Here is a 26,299-nt window from a genome sequence, read left to right as displayed (position 1 = left end):
ACAGAATTTCCTTCCTTTTCAAGGCTGAATAATATTCCATTGTGTGCATTTCTCACATTTTGTTTATCCATTCATCCACTAATGGACATTTAGATTGCTTCCACCTCTTGACTTGTGAATAACAGTGCTATGAGCACGAGTGTACAAATCTCTCTTCAGACCCTGCTTTTAATTCTCTTGGGGATACAGGCATACCTTATCTTATTGTACTTCACTTTATTGTGCCTCACAGATACTGTTTTTTATAAATTGAAGGGTTGCAACAACTCTGTGTTGAGCAAGTCTATTGGTGCCATTTTCCCAACAGCATTTGCTCACTTCATGTCTCTGTGTCACATTCTGGTAAATCTCAAAATATTTCAAACCCTCCACCAGCAAAAAGATTATGACTCACTGAAGGTGCAGATGATGGTTAGCAGTTTTTAGCAATAAGGTATTTTTTAAAATTAAGATATGTGCATTTTTAAAGACATAATGCTATTGCACACTCCATAGACTACCAGAGTGTAAACATAACTTTTATATGCATTGGGAAACCAAAGTCGGTGTGACTCACTTTATCATGATACTCACTTTGTTGCAGCAATCAGGAACAAACCTACAATATCTCCGAGGGATGCCTGTAGACCCAGAAGTGGAATGGCTGGATTATATGGTAATTCTACTGTAAACTTTTTGAGGAACTGCCATACTGTATTCAAGGGAAGATTTTTTTCAAAAAGATTATTTTTGTGTTATTTTATTCCACGTTTCATCTTGATATGACTTCTATGTGTTGCGGTTCTACCATCCCTATTTCAGCTTAGATAGATGCCAGTACTTGAGGTTGACACTATTAATTTTTGTGATCGTTTCATGACAGAAGAACTTTGGTGGTAAAAACCTACATAAGCTGAAGGAAATATTAAAATGCTACAACAAGGAGACACTAGGACATCTGGAAATCATTAGCATCAATCAAGAAATTGTTGCTTTACAAATCTTGCTCTGAGTATTCCTTGCCAGTTATAAAAACTAGCTATCTAGGAGGAGAAATGAAAAGGTAGTTTTGCTGAGTTAAGAGTAATTAGCTTAGACCCCAAGGAGAGCAGATGTTGGCTTTCACTTTTTAAATACCAGACTGGAAAGTCTTGTATTATGGTATCAAATTATGATATTCCAGGCAAGGCACTGCCAACAGTCTTCTCAGGCTTATTTCAGAGTAGAAGCTTTACCACCTGAGGTCTCACGGTGACACATAATCTAAATGGAACCATGCAGTAATAGCAAGGGGCAGATACAGGAAGTCCTTATTTTTGAATTTTTGGGAAAAAGAACAAATGTCCATTAGGGATGAAGCCAATTGATAAACAAAAAATCCACTTTATTTCATTCAATCAGAAATTTATCTGAAATGTCACCATGGTGTTGAAGTGTACACTGCACATGAAATAAAGAGAGATTGGGTTGCCTTCTTCCTCATTAGAGGAGAATTTTAGGTTCATGTAATTTTTGTTAAATCCTTGGATATTTTATTCTGTAGAAAAGATGAAAGTGGAGAATTCGATGTTTCCCAATTTTGTTGAATATGTATTTGAAACATCTCAATTTCCAACTTCCAAAACAAGCTAATGACTTTTCAAATGGCTTTGTAACCTTTCAACCTTAGACAAAGACTTTTAGAATTGATTTTTCATAGGAGGAAAAAAAAAAGGAATTTCATAGGAGAAAAAAGAAGGAAAATGTTTCTGTTAAAATCACTTATTGTAATACAGTAAGTCATTAGCTTGTTTTGCTTTTCTATGGAGGTGGTTGGCATGAATAAATTTTGGTTCCAATGTGGGCCTAGATTCAGTTTTCAGTGGTTCACCAGATCTGTAACATTGTAATTTAAAACACTGATGCAGACTCTCAAATCTCAGCCCCAGAACATGCTCAGTCCAATCATCTGTCCTTGCAATTTCTTTTGGTTTTTTTTTCTTTTTTTAAATTAAATGTCTCTCTTTAAAATTTTTAATTTTATATTGGAGTGTAGTTGATTTACAATGTGTTAGTTTCAAGTGTACAGCAAAGTGATTCAGTTATACATATACATATATCTATTCTTTTTCAAATTCTTTTCTACAGAGAAAATCTACAGGACATTGGCAGTCACAGAGGGAGATTTTGCAAAGGATTATTATTTGCCACTTTAATTCCCACAGAAGTGAAAGGAATATTTAATAAGTCCAATTATTAAGGTTACTGGCAAAAAGTGTTTTAGAAATATATATATTCGTATACACACTGACTACATTCTGCTAAAACACTGAAAGGTATGGTTGTGTCTATTTGTACAGTTAGTGCTGGTTCTCATTAAGTATCAGAAAGGGGAGCTTTACGGTGTTTTATTTGTAGCTATTAAATAGTTAGGATTGAAATATGAAGGATTAAACGATATGCTTTTTAAAAACGTACCCCATCTTAAAAGTGGGAAATGTAATACTTAGGTTGATTTTACAGCTTCAGTGTTTTCTGTAGGAGCCCTTCACATCAGGCTCTAATCAGAGTCTGGGGAGAATAGTCCATTTTTATAGCTGCTGAGCAGATGCAAAGGAGTACATCAGTGATGGCTTCAGCAAGTTGGCTTCACCACCGCCCATCTGAGCTTTACAGCCCCACTGCTCTTCTCAGCTGCTTGTTGACTGACCCAGACATTTAGAAATTAGTCCTTGTGAGCCTGCTCTGTACTGAACACGATGCCAGCTGCTGAGTCACAAGAATAACAAGGGAGGAACCATGCCTGTCTTCAGGGAGCTGGTGGTGGACAGAGAACTACAGCACGTAAATCACATCCCTTGCTGAGAGCTTTGAGGGAAGGGTTCAGGGGCTTTGGGAGTTCAAAGCAGGGGGCATCCAGTGCAGAGAAGAGATTGCAAAGTGGACACCTGTTGGGAAGCCGGGAAGAGAAGCCCACTGTGTTGCTCTAGTGGTTTTAGAATGTAACTCTTCCAGGGCGACTTGACTGAGTTGAATCTCCTGAACCACAGGGCAGAGTGCAAGGGGGTGCCCTGGGGCAGGATGGCCTTCTCAGAGCCCTTGTCTGCAGCTCTCTGTCCTACTCCACTCTGGGCCACCTGAAAAGCGCTTCATCCTTCCTCTCAAAGGTCACCAACGTCACCCTAGACACAGATTTCTTAACCACTTTTACATCCTTTACATAGTTGAATACTTAAGGTCTGTTCTCAATTTTAAACCCAATTCTTATTGGCAAAGCACTTGAAGCAAGTGCCTTAGACTCTCACAAAATCAGATTCATTTGTCTGATGAGGCTTTTCTTTATTGTGGTAAAAAAATATATAGCACTAAATTTTCCATTATAACCATTTTTAAGTGTACAGTTCAGTAGTGTAAGTACATTCACATGTTGACAGCCAATCTCCAGAACTCTTCATCTTGCTGAAAACTAAAACTGTACCCACTGAATAACTCCCCATTCCCTCCTCCCCCCCAGCCCCTGGTGACCACCCTTCTACTTTCTGCTTCTATGAATCTGACAACTCTAGGTCCCTCATGTAAGTGGAGTCGTACAGTTTTTGTCCTTTTGTGACTGGCTTATTACACTTAGCATGGGGTCCTCAAGGTGCATCCATGTTGTAGCATATCTCAGAAATTCATTCCTTTTGAAGGCTGAATACTGTTCTATTGTTTGTATAGACCACATTTTTTTTTTAAACATTCATCCGTCTATGGACACTTGGGTTGCTTCCAACGCTTGGCGATTGTGAGTAATGCTGCTGTGAACATGGGTGAGCTGGGGACTCTTTTTTTTTTTTTTTTTTTTTGACATGGATGGTTTTTTAAAAGTCTTTATTGAATTTGTTACAATATTGCTTCTATTTTTTTTTTTAGATGTTGGGGTAGGAGTTTATTAATTAATTTATTTTTGCTGTGTTGCATCTTCGTTTCTGTGCGAGGGCTTTCTTTAGTTGTGGCAAGCGGGGGCCACTCTTCATTGCGGTGTGTGGGCCTCTCACTATGGCGGCCTCTCTTGTTGCAGAGTACAGGCTCCAGAGGCGCAGGCTCAGTAGTCGGGGCTCACGGGCCCAGCCGCTCCGCGCCATGTGGAATCCTCCCAGACCAGAGCTCGAACCCGTGTCCCCTGCATTAGCAGGCAGACTCCCAACCACTGCGGCACCAGGGAAGCCCCTATTGCTTCTATTTTATGTTTTGGTTTTTTGGTCATGAGGCATGTGCGATCTTAGCTCCCCAACCAGGGATCAAACCCACACCCCCTGCACTGGAAGGCGAAGGCTTAACCACTGGACCGCCAGGGAAGTCCCAGTTGGCAACTCTTTAAACAATCATACACCTGAGTGAGTGTTCACCTGTACATATAGAGTCAATGGATGAGATAGAAATAATTGTTGGGGAAAAGATTCAGAAAAGCTGAGTATGAGATCCAACTGGATCTCCTATTCGATGTGTGACTTTGGCCCAGGCAAGTCCCTCTTTGGGCATCAGTTTCCTCGCCTAGGAAAGCTCCATCACTAAGGTCCACCCACGATACTGACCAGCAATCAGAAGGCAGTGTAGGGGGTAGCAAATTAAGGGTTGGGTTAATATGGATGCCATATAATGTCTTTATTAATTGGGCTGTCTTTAAATGACCTCATGAACATGTAGGGTTTTTTTTCTCTTAATCTTCTCATCCTGGGAAAGAAGGGGAAATTAAGGTCAGCAACTTTTCAAAGGAATTTGGAAGTGAAATAATAGGAGCTTTTTTCTACGTGGGATCCTATGAAAAGAATGATCCTTAACTTCCCCTTGTGAAGTGACATATGCTTAAGAGGGTCTGTCTAACAGTAAAGCAATTTTCATTGGAATATAAGTGGAATCCTTTGTCTCTGTCAAATGCAGTTTAGTGAAATGGCTACAAAAAACCCAAATTTAGAGCATACTACAGTCCTAGTTAAAGACCCAGCTAAGATCTTCATGGCCTATGACTTGCATTAATCCCAGAAGACTGGATCCTCGCTCTGTTTCACAAGTTGTGAGTGAAATGGAGAGAGAACCATCTTTTCATGCATCCACAGAATCTCCTATTTGTCCTTACAGGTTCTTTAGTGTTTATCCTTGACAGATGGTCTATAGGCTCATTTCTAAGAATCAAGCATGACACTGTCCTGTCAAAAACACTCTTCTTATACACAGAGAGAGGCTACATTTCAAAAGAAAATATTCCAATAGTTGAAACTTTCTTGTGCAAAAACACAGAATGTCAAGGAAGCCACACTTATTGGGTTTGTATGTTAACCTTCAATTTACAGAAGCTTTCGTTTTGCCAGCTAAAATATAGGACACCCCATATGAATATCAGATAAATAATGAATATTTTTTTAGTATACATATGTCCTAAATAGTGCATAGAACATACCTATCCTAAAAAGCCAAACTGTTATTTATCTGAAATTTAAATTTAACCTGACATCCCGTATTTTTACTTGCTAAATCTGTACACCCTGAGGCTGTGTGAAACAGCATGGTTGATTTGTTCAGTTTCAAAAATGTCAGAACTCTTAAGAGTCGGGGATTTATTATCTAAGAGGCTCTCATAAACATGTATACTCATTTAAACCACGCTTTACTGATTAAGACACAAAACTGTAGCAGAACAAGACTTTTGTATGAATTTTAAAATAAAGGCTTTTTAAAAAGATAATTGAAAATCACAGTGCAATGTATAAAAATAAATATGCCTGCCACACTAAAAAATACCCAGAGGAAGTGCAATCAAAATCAGGTAGAAGAATTGTTCTATTTCCTTTTTTTAATGGAAATCTACGTTTGTGGAGTAACTCTAAACAACAACAGCTGAAGACAGATGTTTCTCTTCTTTTAGCCCAGAGTTACATAATGAATTAGAAAGAGTATAGAATACATTTTAAATGGAGATTTTTTTTTTTTTTTTGTGGTACACGGGCCTCTCACTGCTGTGGTCTCTCCCACTGAGGAGCACAAGCTCCGGACGCGCAGGCTCAGCGGCCATGGCTCACGGGCCCAGCCACTCCGTGGCCTGTGGGATCTTCCCGGACTGGGGCACGAACCCGTGTGCCCTGCATCGGCAGGCAGACTCTCAACCACTGCACCACCAGGGAAGCCCCGATGGTTTTTATAGATGTAAAAGTTTGTGGTAAGTGGAACAGTCAAGGGACTAATAGCATTTTTACAAACCAGTGATTTAAAGATTTTCAAAACCACCTGAACAGGTGCCTCACAAGCAATTCGCTGTTGCAGAATAGCTCAGAATATTTGACTTGGTCCATGCATCAAGTTCCAGCATCCCCTCTACCTGTTTGCAAGTCAACTCTTAGATGCTTGACCGATCCTTCCAGCCAACGATGGGCTCACAGCCACAGGACTGTCCATTAGTCATTGGTGATGAGCCAGGACTATAGCAGACAATGTGAGATTCCTTGAGCCAAAAACTACAATTAAACCAAAAAGGGACACGCTCAACTGCACAGGCTGCATTACTGGAAAACTATAGGCTCCCAACCTGGCAAAGAAGGAAGGGCCCTGTCCCTTTGGAATGCCAGCTTTATGGATGGTGCAACACTGATGGGAACAAGGTCTTGAGTTTTAAATGTTTATTGATCAGCTCTGTCCAAGAGATGAGCTAGCATCTGTTTCAAGCAGGAAAAGATTCTGGTTCTTCCCCCCTTTCTCATAAATGAAATGAAAGGCTGAGGAAGGCTGAGCCAGTGATGTACACCTCACTAGGCACCTGATATTAACCAAAGCTAACCCCCCAGCCTAAAGCAGCTTCCTACTGGGAAGTAGTATAGTGAATGAGTATGACAATGTATGTCTTAAGAGTTCTGGAAAGATTTTGTGTCTTCCTTTCTGGGAGGGTGAGGAAGGGGAGGGGATTCATCATGAACCCTGTCAAGATCAAAGAAAGGGGAAAGAGTTCCCTCAGTCCTTGGAAGAGAAAATACAATGAACCGCTCAAGTCACACGCCTTCCTTCGTCCTTGACCCCCCTTCACTCTTAAGCCTCTCACCCAATATATCTCTACATCTCTTATTCTCCTCACGAGATTCTCTCAGCTACACCCCATCCTCTCTGCTGGCCCTTGCCTTAGACCAGCCCTTATCATCCGTTCTGTGACCTTCCTCAATGGCCTCCTCATCAGCCTCCTTCCCACAAGGTATTTCCACCTTGTGTACACTATCTAGTTATTAAAATTACATTTCTAGACAAACTTACGGTTACCAAAGGGGAAAGGGGGGGAGGGATAAATTAGGAGATTGGAATTAAAATATACACATACTACATTTAAAAGGACTAACAAGGACCTACTGTATAGCACAGGGAACTATACTCAATATTTGTAATAAACTATAAGGGAAAAGAACCTGAAAACAAATGTATATATAACCAAATCACTTTGCTGTACACCTGAAACTAACACAACATTGTAAATCAACTATACTTCAATAAAAAAAATCTAAGAAAATTACATTTCTAAACTGTACGCCGGGTCATTAGACCCATTTTCCCATGAGGTTCAAATTCCTCATCATGACTATAGGGCCCTTTCTTACCTTTGCAGCATCTTTTCTACCACTATCCTCATTCCTGAATGCTATGCTCCAGGTATTCTAAACACATCCCCCAAATGTGTAGTGTTCTTTCAGGCACAAACCTCCCAGCCCTCTGGCCTCTGATGAACCGGTGCTTCAAAACTCAGACCAACCATGTAACTCCCTGGAAAGCGTGGTTACAACTCTCCCCACTGGCCCTGCAGCTCCCTCATGGTTCTCAGATTGTTTAAAAAACTACTTGTAACACACTGCACATCACAGGCCTTGGAAAACATTTGCCACAATCGAGAAATAAATCCTGATTGTTTATTACATTTCCTCTCTTAAATGCCAGCTTGGTGGTAAGATGTGTAGGAAGGGCCCTTACGTGTTTATGCCTCCTTGATTCTCCTCTGCCTTCTCGCCTTCTCCCCAAGGCCTTCCTTAGCTTCACCCCCAGAATCAAGTGGCCACGAGAGTGCCCTGCAGATTCTTTCTGGAGCATCCTTACCATTTCAGCTCCACTGTCCCCCGCCAGCCCTGCTCCAACCCACATTCCTCATCACCAGTGTGTGTAACCTGAGGCTTGGAGCCAGAGTTGGACAGGGGACATGGTATCCTCTGCCGCAGGGGTTCCCAAAGTCTGTTAACCATCACTGAAGGAGCGAGCAGAAAGGAAAACACCCAGACGAGCCAATGGGATGGGAACTAGGGAATTAGCTCATCTAAAGCCGAGGGAAGGGAAGCCAGACAGAGGGCTGGTTGCCACTGGTATTTGGTCTCGTGGGGATTCCGGCGTCAGTGGTGTAGTAACTGTTAATGATGCTAACCCAGGATGGATACCTTTGGTGTAACCCATCGTGCCAGCAAACACTATTTTCTGCCTGCATCTCAGTCACCCTCAGAGATTCTGTCTTCACTTCGCTGCAGAGCTTCACGTAGGTCAGGTCCTGGGCTCACATATTCTTGTGAGATGAAAACAAGATACTTTCCCGCAAATTCGGCAAATTGTTTTAAAACCCGGTCTAATGGACAAGGATGTGAGTCCCCTTTCAGCATCGGGCCACCTGCTCTGCGAAGTTCAGAACAGAATGTAAAAGATGGCCCCTGCAGGGCTGCGCTGGGGAGAAAGCCACAACCCGCCCTGGCTCATCTTTATGAGCTTTGCACGGAATGTTTTATGCAGCATTTTTAATGCGAAATTAACCTCCTCGCGGGCTGGAGCTGGAGCTTTTAGACACAAACACGAAGGCCCAGGTCTCTATGTGGCCTGGTTGTAGGGAAGTCGGTGAGCGGCGAGCCTGGGGCAGGGAGGACACTCTCTGGATGAACATCCTGCCCTGCTTAGGATCCCGCCCCCAGAAGGCCAGTGGGAGGGGCCAGGAGGTCACAGCACTCCTGTCCAGTCGCCCTCGGCCTCCCGGGGTCAACCTGCTCACTCCCTGAAAACCATCAATGGGAGGAGAGTTTTATCTCACTTTCCCTCTCAGATAAGTTGCCATCATTTCCCCCTGGGGGGCTGGGGGGCACACTTATCTAGTGTGCGTCCCGGATTCCAGAGGGATGAGGAGCTCTCATCGCAGAGTCCCTGAGTGAGTTTATACCTAGACTATGGTCTGGGACCATCAAGTCTTTGCTGCCAGATGTGCAGAACTGGGTTCCTATGTGGGGGGAAGAATCGCCGAGGCTCTGGGCTTTCTCAGAGGGTGGGTCCTGCCCCTATGCCGGGCTTAGGGCTGCCTCACCCATGAAGAGGCTAGACATGGGTGTAGCTGGAGAATCCAAGGACTCACAAACATCTCCCGTTTGAAACGAAACTCTTATCCGTAGATTTGGCAACATGGATTTTTGTGAGGATTTAATCATACAAAATAAAAATTTTGAGGCTCATGGATAAGGATAGGGTAGAGAGTGACACTGATTACCTTTCGTGAAAGGTTTGCATAAGTGAGAGCGTCATGAGAAACAAGAAACAAGAAACAGGATTTTCCGTCAGCAAGCTTTGGGCTGATGGGTGCTTCTGGAGTGAGTCTTCTTCCAAGCGGGATCAATATGGCAGCCAAGGTCATCTGAACCTGGAAATGCTCTCTTGACGGGGCTGCTTCAGAGTACCTTCTGTTTTCTCAGCCTTGGTATAGAGCTACCAGGATCCCTAAGGAACTGAGAACCCACTTATAATGTCTCTGTATTTAATAGGGCTCCCTTCCCACTGAGACTTACCCAATCAGACAAGCCTCCCAAGACCCAGATGGGCTTAGTGAAGTGCAGATTTCGTTCCCAAATTAATTGTCTGATGTACTTGGCAGGCCACAATGTCAGTTCCTGTCTTCTACGAGTAATGCACCCTGATTGGGCTGATCATGAGTAGACTCATTCACAACAGAAAGAAGTCAAGTGGTTTCTCTCTTAATTTTCACCCAAAGCTAGATTATTTCTTACTTTTCCTTCTTAGCCCTGCATATTTGCAAGGATTCGTTTTTTCCTGAGGGATAAATCATAACTACCATCTTGGCCCATATTCCCAAATCTAGACCTCAAAAGAAACTCAAGGAAAGATCTTTCTTGCTCTTGATATTATTCCTCTTCTAGTTCCATTCAAATCCGTAAGGGGATTTCAGACCTTCATTGTAAATCTTATTGACTAGGTCTGTATGATCTCTGTGTGAAGAGGGGAATAATTCACTGTACAAACAATGCCTACATTAGAGAAAACTCATGATAGCTCTGAGCTTGCTGGCCTGAAGGGCATGGGGTGGATGGGCAGATAAGGACTTGTTCTGGTGTGTGTGTCTTCCAGATAGCAAATGCTTTGTTGTCTCTTTTAAATAAGCCACACCTGTTTCTTCTTCTATTTTTTTTATCCCTTATGAGGGGTCTGAGAGGGACAAGAATGCCCCCTCCTCTATAGTTCCAGGCATCAGAGGCACCACCACGGAGTGCAACACTCTGGGCTTCATCTAGGGAGAAACTGGAGCCCAGCCTCTGGTGTGATGGGATTCTCATCTGTGGAGATCATATGCCTATAATCTCTTAGGTGCCTAAAGAGCTTTCAAGTTTATCTTCTCATGACTGGGTATCGCTGTCACTATGCCGCAGGATGAGCTCAAGCTCGGGTCTCCTGATTCCAGATCCAACGTCCCTTTCCACTGCTGGAGAACACTTGCCATTAGTGGAAAACACACAAGATGAAGGAGCTTTGCACTTCAACTCAACAAGCACTTGCTGAGTTTGGGGCTTGTACACCAGCAGGGCAGCAAGTTTTGTCCCTGGGGGAGCCCCCCATTGGAGAGAGACAGGCAAGTAGGCTGTTAGGTCAAGTGACAGGTGCTCCACCTGAGTGGGGCAGGCGAGGGCCACTGTGACATGAGCACATGAAGAGGGACGACTGGTGCACGGGGAGCCTTCCTGGTGGACAGGAGGGCTCAGGACACAGGGCACAGACAGCATGGGGACCGGGAGACCTGCATGTAGCTTTCCATGAGTCAGAGTGGAGAATCTGGGGGGTATGGAGTCTGGAGGGGTGACCTGGATCCATCATCCAGGTTCTTTTCAGCCAGGCTAATAACAGAGCACAGATTTTATCCTACAGACAGAAGGGAGCCATAAAGCCGTAAGCAGGGGGTGGCTTGAGCAGGACGAAGCTTTGGGAGGATCCCCCAACCTCAAGGAAGAGCTCTGCTCTGCCTGTTGGCTCACAGCCCCTCACAGCTTCGCAGGGCTACGCTTGGTGCAGGTGTTTAAGCATCACAAAAGTAGTCTGGAATCAGCCAGAAGAAATAAAAGACCCGTGACCTGCATTAGAGAAAAATTTCTTAAGAATTTTTTTCTTTATGGTTAAAATGTTATAGTTGGTTTTTTTTAAAACTTAAATATTTTATGTGTATCTCTCCTTGGATCATGTACTCCTTGTATTACTCCCTCTCTACCCAGCACAGCACCATAAAAACATAATAAATATTTCAGAATGTTCTATATTAGGATGCCAGAGCCTGAACACTGCTCTCCACCCTGGCCTAACCCAGCCTGGGAGCTCATGGGAGAGGGTCAGAGACGTCTTCTCTCTGCACCTCTCTCCCATTCCCCGACCCAGATCACTGAGAGGCCAAGTTATTCCTACCAAGGGATGCGTAGGATCTTAAAGTTATGAATTAAGTTTTTTCTCCTCTCCATCTGCAGCTTCAAACCTAAATACTATCTTGTACTCAGTTGTTGAGGTCATCAGATCCCAACTTCGTAGTGAAGACAGTGAGGCCCAGAATTAGGAGAGTAAAGGGTCCTAACGTTACATATAGAGAGGTTTTATGTATTGTTATGATTCGATGGCTTTCTGAAATATGATGGGAAGGGTTGGATTAAATGGAAAGCATTAGAACAAACAGACATTAAAATGTAATTGAAAAAGACTCACCAAGTCAGTTGAACTGTAAATTATGGTTGACACTTGAACAGCAAGGGGGTCCACCTGTATGGGGACATTTTTCAATGGTAAGTTTCACAGTCCAAAATGAACCACATATACAAAGGGCCAACAATAAGTTATTGGAGGGTTTCTGACTGCAGGGAGTGTGGGTGCCCCTAACCTTGCATTCAAGGGTCAACTGTACTTGTCTTTCCCCCTCCCTGCAGCTCTTCTCAAACTTGCTGAAATTGGAAATATGTATTCACACACACGTATATACTTACATAGGTCTGTCTCTCTCCCTTCCTTTCTTGCTTCCTCCCTCCCCCTTCCCTTTCCCTATTTCCATCTTTCCTTCTTTCTTCCTTCTTCCTTTCCTTCCTTCTCCCTTTCTTCCTTTCTTTCCTCCTTCCTTCTTTCTTCCCTTTCTTTCTTTCTTTTTTTATGGACTATTGCCCAGCCATAAAAAAAGAATGAAATAATGCCATTTGCAGCAACATGGATGGACCTAGAGATGATCATACTAAGTGAAGTAAGTCAGAAAGAGAAACACAAATACCATATGATATCACCTATATGTGGAATCTAAAAAAATGATACAAATGAACTTATTTATGAAACAGAAACAGACTCACAGACATAGAAAACAAACTTATGGTTATCAAAGGGGAAAGGGGGTAGGGAGGGATAAATTGGGAGTTTGGGAATAGTAGATACAAGCTACTATATATAAAATACATAAACAACAAGGTCATACTGTATAGCACAGAGATCTATCTTCAATATCCTGTAATAAACCATAATGGAAAAGAAAAAAATTAAATTGTATTTACACAAACAAAAGCTAAAGCTATTGCAAAATCTTGGGATTGATTTTTCTTACTAGGAACCTTAGTAAGGTTTTTTTTTAACTTAAAAAAGGATTTTTTTTAACTTGAAAAATGAGCTGTAGTATCAAAATTGATTTCAAAATTTAAGAGCTTTATTTAATAATCATTATAGATCTAGATGCCTTTATCTTAAAGTAGTCATTAAATATGATTAGCATAAAAGTAGATAGCTAGCAAAAATGTCAGTGTGGCTTGATAGATAGAACTCCAAATTATCAATAATACTGCAAGGTGGCCACAAACCCAAGGTTCCCTAAGTGCTGGTTAAACAAACATGAACTTGATTCTCTGTGATCTCCTCTATGCACAGAAATGGGGAACATCTCTAAACCCCGAACCTGTTCTGTAAATCCAAAGTGAGAGGCCTGGAACCAACAAAAATGTGTGTTTTGCAAGGCAAACCAAGGAGAAATGAGGAGAAGATAAATGATTTAACAAAAAATGTCTGGATGTCTGTGCCTCTCTGTAGCTGTCTGAATCTTTGGAGTATACATAACTCCATCTCTGCCTGTTTGGGTGACAGCCATGGAACATGGAGGGAACATTCTTGAAGCACAGCAAGAGGAGGTTTTCTGCTTCCAAAGTTTCCAATCACTTCTCTTGGGGCTACCTTTCCTTTTTCACAAAACACCTTTGTGTTGAATTCCTATTCCTTGATGGGGCTTGCTAAGATTTTATTTTTATTATTCTGATGATTTTACAAGACATTATTTTTAACATTATTTAATACTGGAAAGTGGCCTTATCACTGGAAAGTGATATTATCTCATCCAGGTTGTCCAGGCAATTGCCACCTTCTGAAAATACGTTAAGAGGGAAATTTGCATAGAAATAAGGGCATATAGACAAAAATAATTGCCGTTTTTCATCACCACAAATGAATCACTTATTAGCATGGGAGGAGGTAACAAGAATCGTTACCCCGATATTGAAAGGCATTTGCCTAAAAAGCTAGCATGTTAGAAAGTGTAACATTTATGATAGAAATTCTCTTAATAGTTCTGAGTATGGACGATTTCAGAGTACATTTGGGAAAACACCCCAAGGATATCCATGTTTTATTTTATAATTGTTTTGGAATGAAATAGAATTTGGTGCCAATGTTTTTATTAATAAAGGAAGGATTCACCTAAGCAAATAGCTATAGCTGTTAAAAACTCTATTTGAAATCCTTTTCAATGGTTAAACGTATTAGAGGCAAAGTGTACATTTTCCCCCCAATGGCAAATTTTCAAAAGTTCAGGTCACAGTGATGCAAAGAATTTAAGGTAGAGGTCTAGCAATAACAAGTATTAGTTATATTGTCAGGGTCTCATTTGGCTGGAAGTAAATGGACTTGTCAGGAGCTCTGCCATTTTGCTATAAAGGACTGTAACAATCTCACGATAAAGGATTATGACAGCTACCTGTTGCTGGGAAAGAAGAAACGTGAGGACATTCCACTTCAGCGCTTTTTCATAAAAATGCTCTGTTGCTTTCCAGTGCTCTAAGGTCTCCCCAGAGACTCTGAGCCCTCTCCCTATCCCCTTTCACCTTTAAATACCCTGCAGCTCAGATGTTCAAAAACCTTGGAGCCACCTCTAGCAAAGTCAGAAATTGTATAAAGAACGGAGATAATGTCTAGTTTTCAAAGGCAGGTGAGTTTCTGAGTCTACTTGAGCAAATGACTTTTCACCAGCATCAATGTCATTTGTATTGATATATTCCACGTACCTATTGTCTTACTACTTCCTTGCTACCCAAATTGTTGTCCATAGACCAAAAGCATCAGCATCACCCAGGAGCTCATTAGATGTAGAACCTCGGGCCCCATCTCAGACACACTGAATCAGAATCTTCATTTTAATCAGATTCGTATCACATGCATTTTGAAGTTGGGGAAGGCTTAGTCTTTTTGACCTCTGAGATTCTGCACACTTCTCTGTCTTGGCCACTAAAACTCGTCTTCACTTTCTAATATGGACCCTCACATGCTGCTTACCATAAGCTTGCTTTCCTTTGGACCTGTAAGAGGAGGAAAATGTGTACCTGTTTCCAGTCATGGACCAAAGCTTCCCTGTTTTTATTCCTCTACTTGAGTAATAGAACTCTCTCACCATCTAGATACATCTGAACCCCAGTTACTTGTAACCCTATTGCAGGCATATCCCATGAGATGTGTGGTCAAGAGAACATAGTTCAGTGACTAAAGAGTTCTTTCAAGATACATTTATAATTGTATTTCTTAAATATCATGACGTGTACACTTTAAAAAATTCCCTTTTCCTCTCACATCTGCTTTCTTCATAGACCATCACCCTCCCACCACCCCCTCTCCCTCACTCCTCCCAAAAATCTCCTCCTTCAAAGCTGAACCTAAAATTTCTCCCATAGACCTAGCCTGCCTATTTTTCCTTCTAGCCTTTTTATCTTTTTTTGCTCCATTTTGCATCTAGAAAGATAAAGAAACCAGTTGGTCCTGATGGAATCTTCTGGAAAAGGATGGGGGAAGGGAAGGAACAGAATGAACCAAGGCCACGATGCAGAGAAAACCTGGGAACACCTGTGTGTTCATAGCATCCTCTCTGTCCCTCCCACCTCTTCATGTCTGTATTTCTCTCTCATTTCATCTCTCATTAGATTTCAGTTCTTTCTTTCTTCATGAGCATTCAGCTAGAAGCATTTCTCAGCCTCCTGGATTCTAGGTGGGGATATATGATTAGTTCTCAGCAGTAAAATGTGAGCCCAAGTGGGGGGTGTCACCTAAGGCCGAGGCATCTATGAGCGATGGGCCTTTTCTCTTTTCTTTTATTAGTGGTGAGATATAGAGGAGCTAGTGGAGGACAGTGGTCCTAGGGCACCGGTTCTTAAGCGAGGGTGGGGGAATAAGGGGGTGGGAAGGTAGGAAGTGGTTTTGAACCTCATGTGACATTTGACAATATCTGGAGATATTTCAGACTGTTATAACCAAGGGTGCTACTGGCATCTAGTGGGCCGAGGCCAGGGATGCTGCTAAACATCCTGCAATGCACGGGACAGCCCCCCACCACAAAGAATGTTCCAGCCCAACGTGTTAGCAGTGCTGAGTTTGAGAAGCTCTGTCCTGGGGGAGGGAAGAACCGCCAGATGGCCGGAGCCTGGGTCCTCCCATGAGCACCCCAAAACCCAACTGCTGCCACACAGAACTGTGAGAGCAGCAAGAAATAAGCCCTTTGTGGGTGAAGACACTGCACTTTGAGGGTTGTTTGTTTCAGCTGTGAGCCCCCTCAACTGATAACACAGAGCTCTACCGAGATCTGGGTCCCGGTGTGATCCTGCTGGTCTACTGTGCAGACACACCTGTGCAAGCTTTATTACAATGGCCCATTTTATCCAGAGACTTTGGAACAAGCTGGGCACTGTTATGAAAATGGCACCTTTCAGTTAGGAGCAGTAGACATTCACCACGACCTCACCCATTTCTGTCACTGCACACCTGAGCCCACTCCAGGGCTGCGGGCAGGTACACGTGGTTATTAAGGAATCACAGAGACTCAGGACCTCTCTGTCATCTGCACCCCCATCCTTAGAAAAGCGTGAGGCTAACTGATCCCAAGTGCCTGTATGAAGTGGCTTCATTTGGGCTTAACATCTTGGAGCCACCTCCATTTCAATACTTCCTCCAATGAGGGAAGGCATATCCTTCTATGGATCCAGACTCAAAATATTCATTTTGGCTTTATAAACATCACAGACAAATGAAATGGAAGACACATTGTCCACAAGCTTCTATAGCTTGGAAAATAAAAGGTGACCGTCTTGCCGTGGTATGACTGTAATTGATGGCCATGGACCACCAAACTGACTCCTCGTTTTTAGATGTAAAGAGAGTGATGCCAAGTGGCCAAGGGACTCACCCAAACAGGAGGATGGAGGTCAAACCCGACACCTCTTAACAGCCCCTGTTGTCCTGGTTACTTTCAGAAGCAACCGTCCTGTTATCGTGTTTGTGTGCCTCTTTTTTTCATTTATGAAGAATTTTGCTGCTCCACAAGGCAATTAGAGAGGAAGGCTCTGCAGCTGTCATATTGATCTCTCCTGTTCAGATGTATAATTAGCTGTTAACATTCCATTACCATCAACGTTTTCCCGGGTTCTCCATGACCCTTGTCTTACAAAGTTCCCAGACCTCTGAATGCCGTGAGCTAATTAATTTCACTGTCTGATGTGAGGATGTAAAACATGGAGCCCAGAGTCTTGATAGGAAGGTCATATTGGATAATCACATTAATCTTCATATGAAGTGAGCTTTATTGGGAACCCCGACAGAGAACCGAGTTCCAGCAGAGAGGCATGAGGCTTGCAAATAAATGCTGATTCTAAGAAGTGTTATACTGAGTTATATATGAATGTAACTCTTGAGCGTCATTCTTATGGAAGGGAAAAGATGCCAATTACTTAAAGGAGAGAAATATTCTGCTGCGTTACTTTGAATGTGGAATGCGGTCAGGTGTATACACTCAGGTACTAACACAAGTCTCTCTTAGTTTCCCCCCCCCCCCCCAAGGCGGGTGTTACTGTCAGCTCCTGAAAAGGGCAGGGCAGGTAACAGTAACTCACTCAGGACAGGATCCCGTGATGGATTATTAAGGGCAGACTCTAACGTGTCCTTTGAATTCAAAGATGACACTGAAGCGAGAGCAAGAGGATTCTTCCAGACCTTTCCACACTGCGCAGGTGTAGACGTCCTGCATGTTCAGCCACAGCTGTGTTTTTAGCAGCTCTGAGATCTACAGCTCTGTCCCTCTCAGGAAGCCTCTGATAAAAAAAAAAAAAACCTTGCTCATTTTTTGATGGACAAACTCTTCTCTATGATAACTTGGCTCCACTGGCTTTTCAACTATACTGCCCAACATGAGTGGTCTTTTTTCCTGTTTATACCTCTTGTTGCAAACTCAAACTCAAAATATTCCTCCCATTGAATGAACAAACTCATCCAGAATGATTTGGGGTCCAATGCACTGGAACTGTGCGGGGCAAAAAGGAATTTAATGCAAGTCAACTGGACACAAACATTTCAGGTGTCATTGTGGGTGACTGTGGTCTTCATGTAACATTTTGTATGGCTTCCTGCAAATTCTGATGAAACTGGGGAAGAGACTGAATATTTGGGTATGTTTAAGTCATACTGGGGAAGAGACTGAATATTTGGGTATGTTTAAGCCGTACAGAAAATGGGCCAGCTGAGGACAGGGTAAGAGGCTATATCTGAATGAGGGCTATATTGGCTTGATTGGTAAATTGGTGCACGTTATAGGGTGGGAATGGGTTGGTTAAGAAGAGAAAAGACAAATATCATATGATATCACTTATATATGGAAGCTTAAAAAATGATACAACTAAACTTATTTACAAAAAAAAAAAAAGAAGAGAAACATCTTGGTGCTTAGTTAGCTCTCATTGACTAAAGCTCAAAGGAGAGCTTTTGTTTTATTATATTTCCCACCCCTACTGTCCTTTCCTCCTTCCCTTTTTCACTTCTGGAATGTCTTCCGTGGAAATGTCCCTTTCCCCAGCCTCCCCACTTAGGCATCCGTTACATATGCTTACCACCTGTGGCCTTCTGGTTGGATGTGGAGAACTTAGAATATTCTGGAACTCTGCCTTGGGAAACAGACCCATTTATTTTGAATGCCAGTTTTACTGCTTAGTGGCCATATGTTCTTAGATCAGCTATTTAATTTTTTTTTTCTGAGCTGTTTTCTCATCTGCAGAATGTGCATAATAATAACATCTACTTTGTAGACTTTTTGTGTGAATTAAAATAGTGTGCGCAACTATAGCTTAGCAACAGGCCTGGCACATAGCAAGTATTCGACAGACAGTAATCGTTGGTGGATTCTGCTTATGACTATACTATTGTAATTGTTACTATCATGAGACTGGGCAGCTCAACCTTCAAAGTGTATCTGGAATCCAGCCACACTCACCTGCCTCTCGGCTGCCATCCTTGCTCAAGGCACCATTGTTCCCTGGCTTGGACTGCTGCAGTATCCTTCTGACCCGACTTCCTGCTTCCACCCTTTCTTAACTATTTCCCTTACAGCAGCCAGAGCTGTCTTTTATCGATAACACTTGCTTTTGTCAGATCACATGACTCTCCTGCTAAAATCCCCATTGCGGCTAGAAGCAAGTCCATCCTCCTTCCCTAAGGCCCCGGCGTGCTCATCTCAGGCTCTGTCCATCTCTTCAGCCACGCCTCTCTCCCATCTCTGGTTCCCTGTGACTCGGCAGTTTGGCCCACCTGCCCCTCCATTCTGCATATTCCTCCTTCCCTGGCGCCGCACACACGCGTGCTCTTCTCTTGTATTCGCATGCTTGCGTCTTCCTGTTGTTGAGTAATCAGCTCCAGTGCCACCCCCTCATCTCATTAAATAACAGGTCAGACTGGATGAAATCGCTGCTATTTCTTGACCTACACTTGACCTACAAAAATGACAGTTTTATATGATTCACCCCAATAACTGTCCCCATCACCCCTCCATCACCACGCTGTCCATATGGTCTTTTATTCTAGGTTTTACTTTGTCAGTGTGCTATCTGCACATCATGCAGGTATGAATCCACGTCAGGAATGCAAATAGATTCCATCTCCTGTAACAGATCTTATAAATGGGTACTACCTGTTGATGCACCATGGTGAGAAAAATTCTGACGTTGCAGTCAGACTCGGCAGAAAGAATCCCATGATTGGTTAGCAGCAGGATCTTCTGTGGCTGAGGCACCCACCACTCCCTCTCTGAGGAATTCGCGTGTACGTGAGGACTATCATCAGCGCAGGCTGGGACAGGGTCTCTGCCCCTCTTGCCCAATTACAAGTTCACGGTGCTGTCTTATTTCTGTGAAGCAGCTGTATCTTCTTACCCACGCACTTTTTTTTTTTTTTTTTGCGGTACGCGGGCCTCTCACGGTTGTGGCCTCTCCCGTTGCGGAGCACAGGCTCCGGACGCGCAGGCCCAGCGGCCATGGCTCACGGGCCCAGCCACTCTGCGGCATGTGGGATCCTCCCGGACCGGGGCACGAACCCGTGTCCCCTGCATCGGCAGGCAGACTCCCAACCACTGCGCCACAAGGGAAGTCCTACCCACGCACTTTGAAGGCCACTTGCTGGTTTCCAGTGACACGTATGTAACTTACTTGGAAAACTTCCAATAGTATTTTACTGCTTGTACCTAAAGACCACAAAATATTCCAAGTCTGCAGATAATTTTCATATGACCCCCTAAAATTCCTTTAAAAATTAGACATTTTGTGCAAGACTGATTTTATTATTAAAAAGGGAGGGTCAGATAGGACACCAGGGAGATTTTTAAAAATTAGTAAGCTTCTTTCAGCAGCCATGGTTGCTTAATAGCTTCCAGCAACCATCCTTAGCCTTCCTAGAATAAAAGGTTTAAGGTACAGTCATGGAGAAAATATATTGTTTCATACTTCCTGTTAGCTAATTGTTGTGTTCAATATCCATCAATTATGGAAAAATGATGCAAAGCATATGATTAAATTAAAACATCGATTGAATCTGTTTAAACCTTGAATCCAGTAGACACCCAATGAAATAGACTTGGCCTCATTCACCATGCTCCAGACACAGGTCTTTAGGATTTATTTTCCCCTTAATTGTGATTGCCATGTAAGTTGGGTCCAGGGAAGTTGCTAGTCACACAAACACTCTGGAAACACTGCCTGACAGGTGTGCTGTGATGCCATGTTTTAAATGAGTACCTGCAGCCTACTCCTCTGGGCTCCTGTCCAAATTCTGTCTGAATTCGCCTTCATTGGGACAAAGGAGGCAGATGGAAAACCTGCCTTTCTCCCTCATTGCCCAGCAGGTACTCCTGTCTCAGTCAGATGGCTGTGGTCCCTTCCCCAGCCCTACCACATGCCTGCCCTGTTCACCTCTGCTTTGCAAGAAACCTTAATTCTCACTCCATCTAAGCTCTCACCTGGCTAAGCATTCAGCGTGATCCATTGCAAGTAAACACAGCTCCTCTCTTTTATGGTCTTTCCGTAATGCTCATTTGTTTAACTGGCTAGAGAGTGAAAAGCCTTCCCCAACGAAAAAATGATCTCCTTTTTCTTTGGACGGTCTCTAGACAACCTGCTTCCTTTCCATCTATTTTTATCCTGCTATCTTGTCACGTCTCTTCTATCTTGTAATTTCATGCCATCAAGTCTTAATCGTGGGTTTTGACTTTTTGTGTGTGTGCCAGGGTATTGCACTTTATCTGGATTCCACGTTCCTGGAAGCAAGGGAAAGGATCCTGCTTTATATCTTAAAACAAGTAGCAGAGTGCCAATGGGCATAGAAGTTTCTTAGTTAAATCACTGCAGAAGGTAAGAAATAAAGAAGAGAGAGAAGAGTAAGGAAGGGAGAGGAGGGGGGAGGGAAAAGAAAAAGGAAGGGAGGCCACGATTTTTCCTGAAACCCCAGAACAGCACAGTGCTTGCTTTAAAATAGATGCCAACACGTGTGTGATTAATATAGAGAAATACTCAGTCTTGCCAGTGTCCTAAAGTTGCAAATCCAGTTCTGTTTCTCTCTCTGAATATACAAAGTATCTGATCAGACTCCACTTCCAAAGTGACAATTCCTGAGGATACCAAACAGACTAAAAACGAAGCAATTAGACCTCTGGAGCTGATGACCCTCAGCTGAGGATGGGGTGTGTTTCACATCCACGTGAACCACATCATTGCTGATTTAGAAGATGCTCATCAGATTTCACATCTGAGAACAAGGGCCTTTTAAAAGTGAGAGCTTCAGAGTTGAAAATCACAAGTTCAAAAACTTTTCAATAGAAACATATGAATGTATTTATCGAAGAGGGAGAGTCTGTAAAATAGTCTAAGTAGAGGAGTGTTCTCAATTCAGTGAACCAAGCTTCTTTTGCCCCCAGTTAGGAGCAAACTGGTGGAATGAGATGCCAGGAGAAATAGAAATAGAAGCCCTTGGGACACTCAGAATCAATGGTTCACCAGGACAGATTCACAGAGTCCAGAGGAGTGTGTGTGAATATGTGTGTATGTGTGTGTGTGTGTGTGTACACACATGGGTGTATTTGCTGGACTATAAAAGTGCACACACTCAGGCAGGTTCATTCCTGAGCAGTCCCAGAAGATGTGACTTCAGGGGCAACAAGTCAAGTCAATTCAACGTTTATTGAATGTTCTGCGTGACGTTCTGGAGCGTGGAGCATACAAGAGAAGTTTAAATCGATGTTTCTTTTATGTGGGCGCAGCTACCAACATCTTCTCTCCAGAGCAATGTGGTCCCACCCCCACTCAATGCAATGTTCCCATTTCACCTGCCCGTTTGAGGAAACAAGGTTTCCCCCCCTAATTACAAGGGTACTATCTCCTAGATGAGAAAATTTGCCAACTGTATGCAAGCACACAGGTAAAAACAAACAAATGCATAATCTTACCACCAAAACAGATCTGTTGTTTCTCTAGTTTATATTTTGATGTTTGCTCTTGGGTGGTTTTTAAATATAACATCATGATTTTCCTGTTGTTTTCTGTTTCTTAGAAATAGATTATATGGCAGGAGCTTTTAGCTGATTATAAACTGGGATTCTGTCTGAATGGTAATTGAAACTATGGGTACCCCTAGTGCGCTTTCAGGGGAGAATTTGGTCATGGCCCTGGGACCAAGCAGGAAAACAGGGAAATGAACTCTGCTGGGTGTGTCTGATGGAAGTTTTGTGATATGGGAAGTCTTTCCCTGTTCCAAAGTCACAAAATGTTCTACTGCATTGTGTTCCGACTACAGCAGAGTTTTTTTTTTTTTTTTTAAAATAAATTTATTTATTTTTGGCTGCATTGGGTCTTCATTGCTGCATGCAGGCTTTCTCTAGTTGTGGCGAGCAGGGGCTACTCTTCATTGTGGTGCGCGGGCTTCTCATTGCAGTGGTTTCTCTTGTTGCGGAGCACGGGCTCTAGGCACGCGGGCTTCAGTAGTTGTGGCTCATGGCCTCTAGAGCGCAGCCTCAGTAGTTGTGGTGCACGGGCTTAGTTGCTCCACGACATGTGGTATCTTCCCAGACCAGGGATTTAACTCGTGTCCCCTGCATTGGCAGGCGGATTCTTAACCACTGAGCCACCAGGGAAGTCCCATACATCAGAGTTTTTATATTTCACTTTTAATCCATCTGGTATTGACTTTGCATGTGGTATCAGGGAGGGATTCCATTTTAATTTCCCCATTTAGTGAGCCAGTGTCCCAGCCCCATCCCTGAACAACTCATCCTGCCCCAGCTGATCTGTGAGGCCACATCTGTCCCCTATGGTGATCCCGTGTATGTGTATGGGTCCGTCTCTAGCTCTCTTTTCATTCTTATCCCCATATTCATGTCATTATTACCATGGCTTTATAATGTCTTAAGAAATCTGCTAGATAAGTTCTTACTTTGTACTCTTCATTTTCAGAGATGAGTTGGTTATTCTTGGGTTGGTATTCTCAAATAAAGTTTAGACTAAGTTCGTTGAATTAAAAAAATACAACTGGAACTTTTAATAAGATTATGTTTAATTTGTAGATTAATTAATATGCAAGTTGGACCCATTTATACATATATATTTTTTGTTTGTTTTGTTTTTTGTTTTTTGTGGTACGTGGGCCTCTCACTGTTGTGGCCTCTCCTGCTGTGGAGCACAGGCTCTGGACGCGCAGGCTCAGCAGCCATGGCTCATGGGCCCAGCCGCTCTGCGGCATGTGGGATCTTCCCGGACCAGGGCACGAACCCCTGTCCCCTGCGTCGGCAGGCGGACTCTCAACCACTGCGCCATCAGGGAAGCCCGGACCCATTTATATTTATTGATTACTATAATATCAGGATTATTTCTGCGGTTCTTTTTCGTGTACTCCATTGTCATTTTCTCTGTTTTGTTTCTGTTTTCTCCTTTCCTATTTTCCTTTAGACAGAGTGTTCTTCTGATGTTTTAAAAGCTAAACATTCTGTTTTTGTTCTTGTGTGTCCTTAACCTAAAATTGTTCATGATTATTTACCCGTATTGATTTTTTTTTAAGCTCAACAATATCTTTATTTCCCCACTGACTAGTAAGTACTTGAGCACGTTCCCATGTCCTTCTGGTCTCCCTCACTCCTCCAGCCCTCTCTCCTGTCAAGTTACTATTGTCTAGAATTCTAGCTGTGGCTTGTAATGAATACTCTGTCTTGTTTCCCTGTTTTCTCTTTTTTCATCAACTCATCACCCCTGATGGTGTCCTGTTGATACAGTGACCTGGACTGTGGCTGCTGACTTGTTGGAGAAGGTGTCTCAGGACATCTCAAGGAAGGATGGAGAGTAGGACCTAAACTCTTCCCTTATCCCATTGTCTCATTGCTGCCTCCAGTCACTTGCTCCCACAGACATCAGTTCAAAGCAACCTTTGTCATCCCAGGGCTTTTCTCAATTTTAAAATTTCCTGGAGCGCATACTTCCCTCTAGCTTCTGTAATTTCTCTAGGGTTGATCCTGGGAAGAAAGCCAGCTTCTGTACAGAAATCTGACAGTTCGTATTTCTTTATAGAACAGGGTACAACTCCTCTGGGGAAGGAAGACCTGAATTGAACAGAGCCTTCCTCTGCTCTGCTTTGTGGCTTGGAGGACGTCAGAGAGACTGCCCTGAGCAGGGCACAATTCTTGTCCTAGAGCTCCTGTAGCTGCGGCAGTGGTGAAGTACCCTCTCAGGAGAACAACAAGGAGACAGGAATGGAAGGATATTGACAGGTTGGTTTTCTTTTGCTGTTTGTTTTTTACTGAATATGTGAGAAACCTCTTGGAAATTCCCCTCTAAAAACCTGGGGGGAGTCTGATGAGGGTGAATGGGTGGGCATATATTCCCCCTGAAGTTCTGTGGCCATGTAAGCGGGGGCTATCAAGGCTGTGAAATGTAAATATTGTTCTATCATTAGCATTAATATATACTAGGTATGTCTTAATTACTCTCTCTCCATCACTTTTCTCTCTCCCTCCAACCTCCCTCAACTGGATTGCTGGCTCCAAGAAGGGCAGGACCCTTCACAGATTTGTTGACAGTTATATCCCCAAGTCTGACCCAGTGCTTGGCCCAGAAGCATATGTGTTTAGTAAATGTTTGCTGAAACTGTACAAAAATTGAAGTTTTTCTTTACTAAACCTATGCTCCTATCAGTCCCATATGAGAATGCCTGTTTTCCCAAACCACTACCAGCACGTTATTATTATTATTCTTTATAAATATTGCAAATTAAATAGATACCAAATAACATGTCATATTTTTAATGTGCATTTTTCTAATTCCTGTTGCAGTGGAATATTTATCACAGGTTTAGTTTTCATTTGCACCACCTCTATTGTGAATTTCTCATTCATTTCTTTTGTTTGTTTTCTATTAGAGTGTTCATTGTTTCTCACTGATTTTAAGAGCTCTTTCTATAAAGATAGCAACTCTTCTTTTTTAAAAAAATTAATTAATTTATTTATTTTTGGCTACGTTGGATCTTCATTGCTTTGCGCGGGCTTTCTCTAGTTGTGGCAAACAGGGGCTACTCTTTGTTGCGGCGCGAGGGCTTCTCATTGCGGTGGCTTCTCTTGTTGCAGAGCACGGGCTCTAGGTGCGTGGGCTTCAATAGTTGTGGTGCACGGGCTCAGTAGTTGTGGTTTCAATAGTTGTGGTGCACGGGCTCAGTAGTTGTGGCTTGAGGGCTCTAGAGAGCAGGCTCAGTAGCTGTGGCTCACGGGCTTAGCTGCTCCATGGCATGTGGGATCTTCCTGGTCCAGGGCTCAAACCCGTGTCCCCTGCATTGGCAGGCAGGTTCTTAACAACTGCGCCACCAGGGAAGCTCAAGATAGCAACTCTTTGTTATACATTTATATTCAAAAGGTTATTTTTTCCCCTGCTGACCCTTTGCCTTTCAATTTTGTTTTTTGATAAAGTTAACTTTTTACATTATCAAGTCTATCAAATGTTTCCTTTATAGTTATGTTCCAAATACACTTTCTTGAATTAATCTTTTAACTTTCTTTCTTTCTTCCCTTTTCCCTTCCTTCCTTCCTTTTCTTTCTTTCCCTCTCTGTCTCTTTCATTTTTCTTTCATTTTTCTTAAAAACATTTAACACTCTAAAATATTTTACCTAAAGAGTTAACCAATTATTCTGGCACCATTTTTCTTGGGCATCATTTCCTCCACTAATTTGAGATTTCAGTTTATTGTGTTCTAAACACAACAAATTCATACTTAAAATTTTCAAAAAGGAAATTGAAGCACAGGAGGAATAAGCATCTGTCTCCAGTGATGGGAGCAGGCTTTAAGGTTGGGCAGGTTGACTCAATGGCCTGCATTCTTTACTGAAATTAGAGAATATTGTTAGAATGAACGAATTTACAGTTTGTTATGAGAAATTTCTGGAACAGAATAAACGAACTCATACAATGACAGAATATAATGTTTATTTCAACAA

This window comes from Mesoplodon densirostris, chromosome 15, assembly GCF_025265405.1.
Source record: "Mesoplodon densirostris isolate mMesDen1 chromosome 15, mMesDen1 primary haplotype, whole genome shotgun sequence".
Lineage (NCBI taxonomy): Eukaryota > Metazoa > Chordata > Mammalia > Artiodactyla > Ziphiidae > Mesoplodon > Mesoplodon densirostris.
This window is presented reverse-complemented; position numbering follows the sequence as displayed.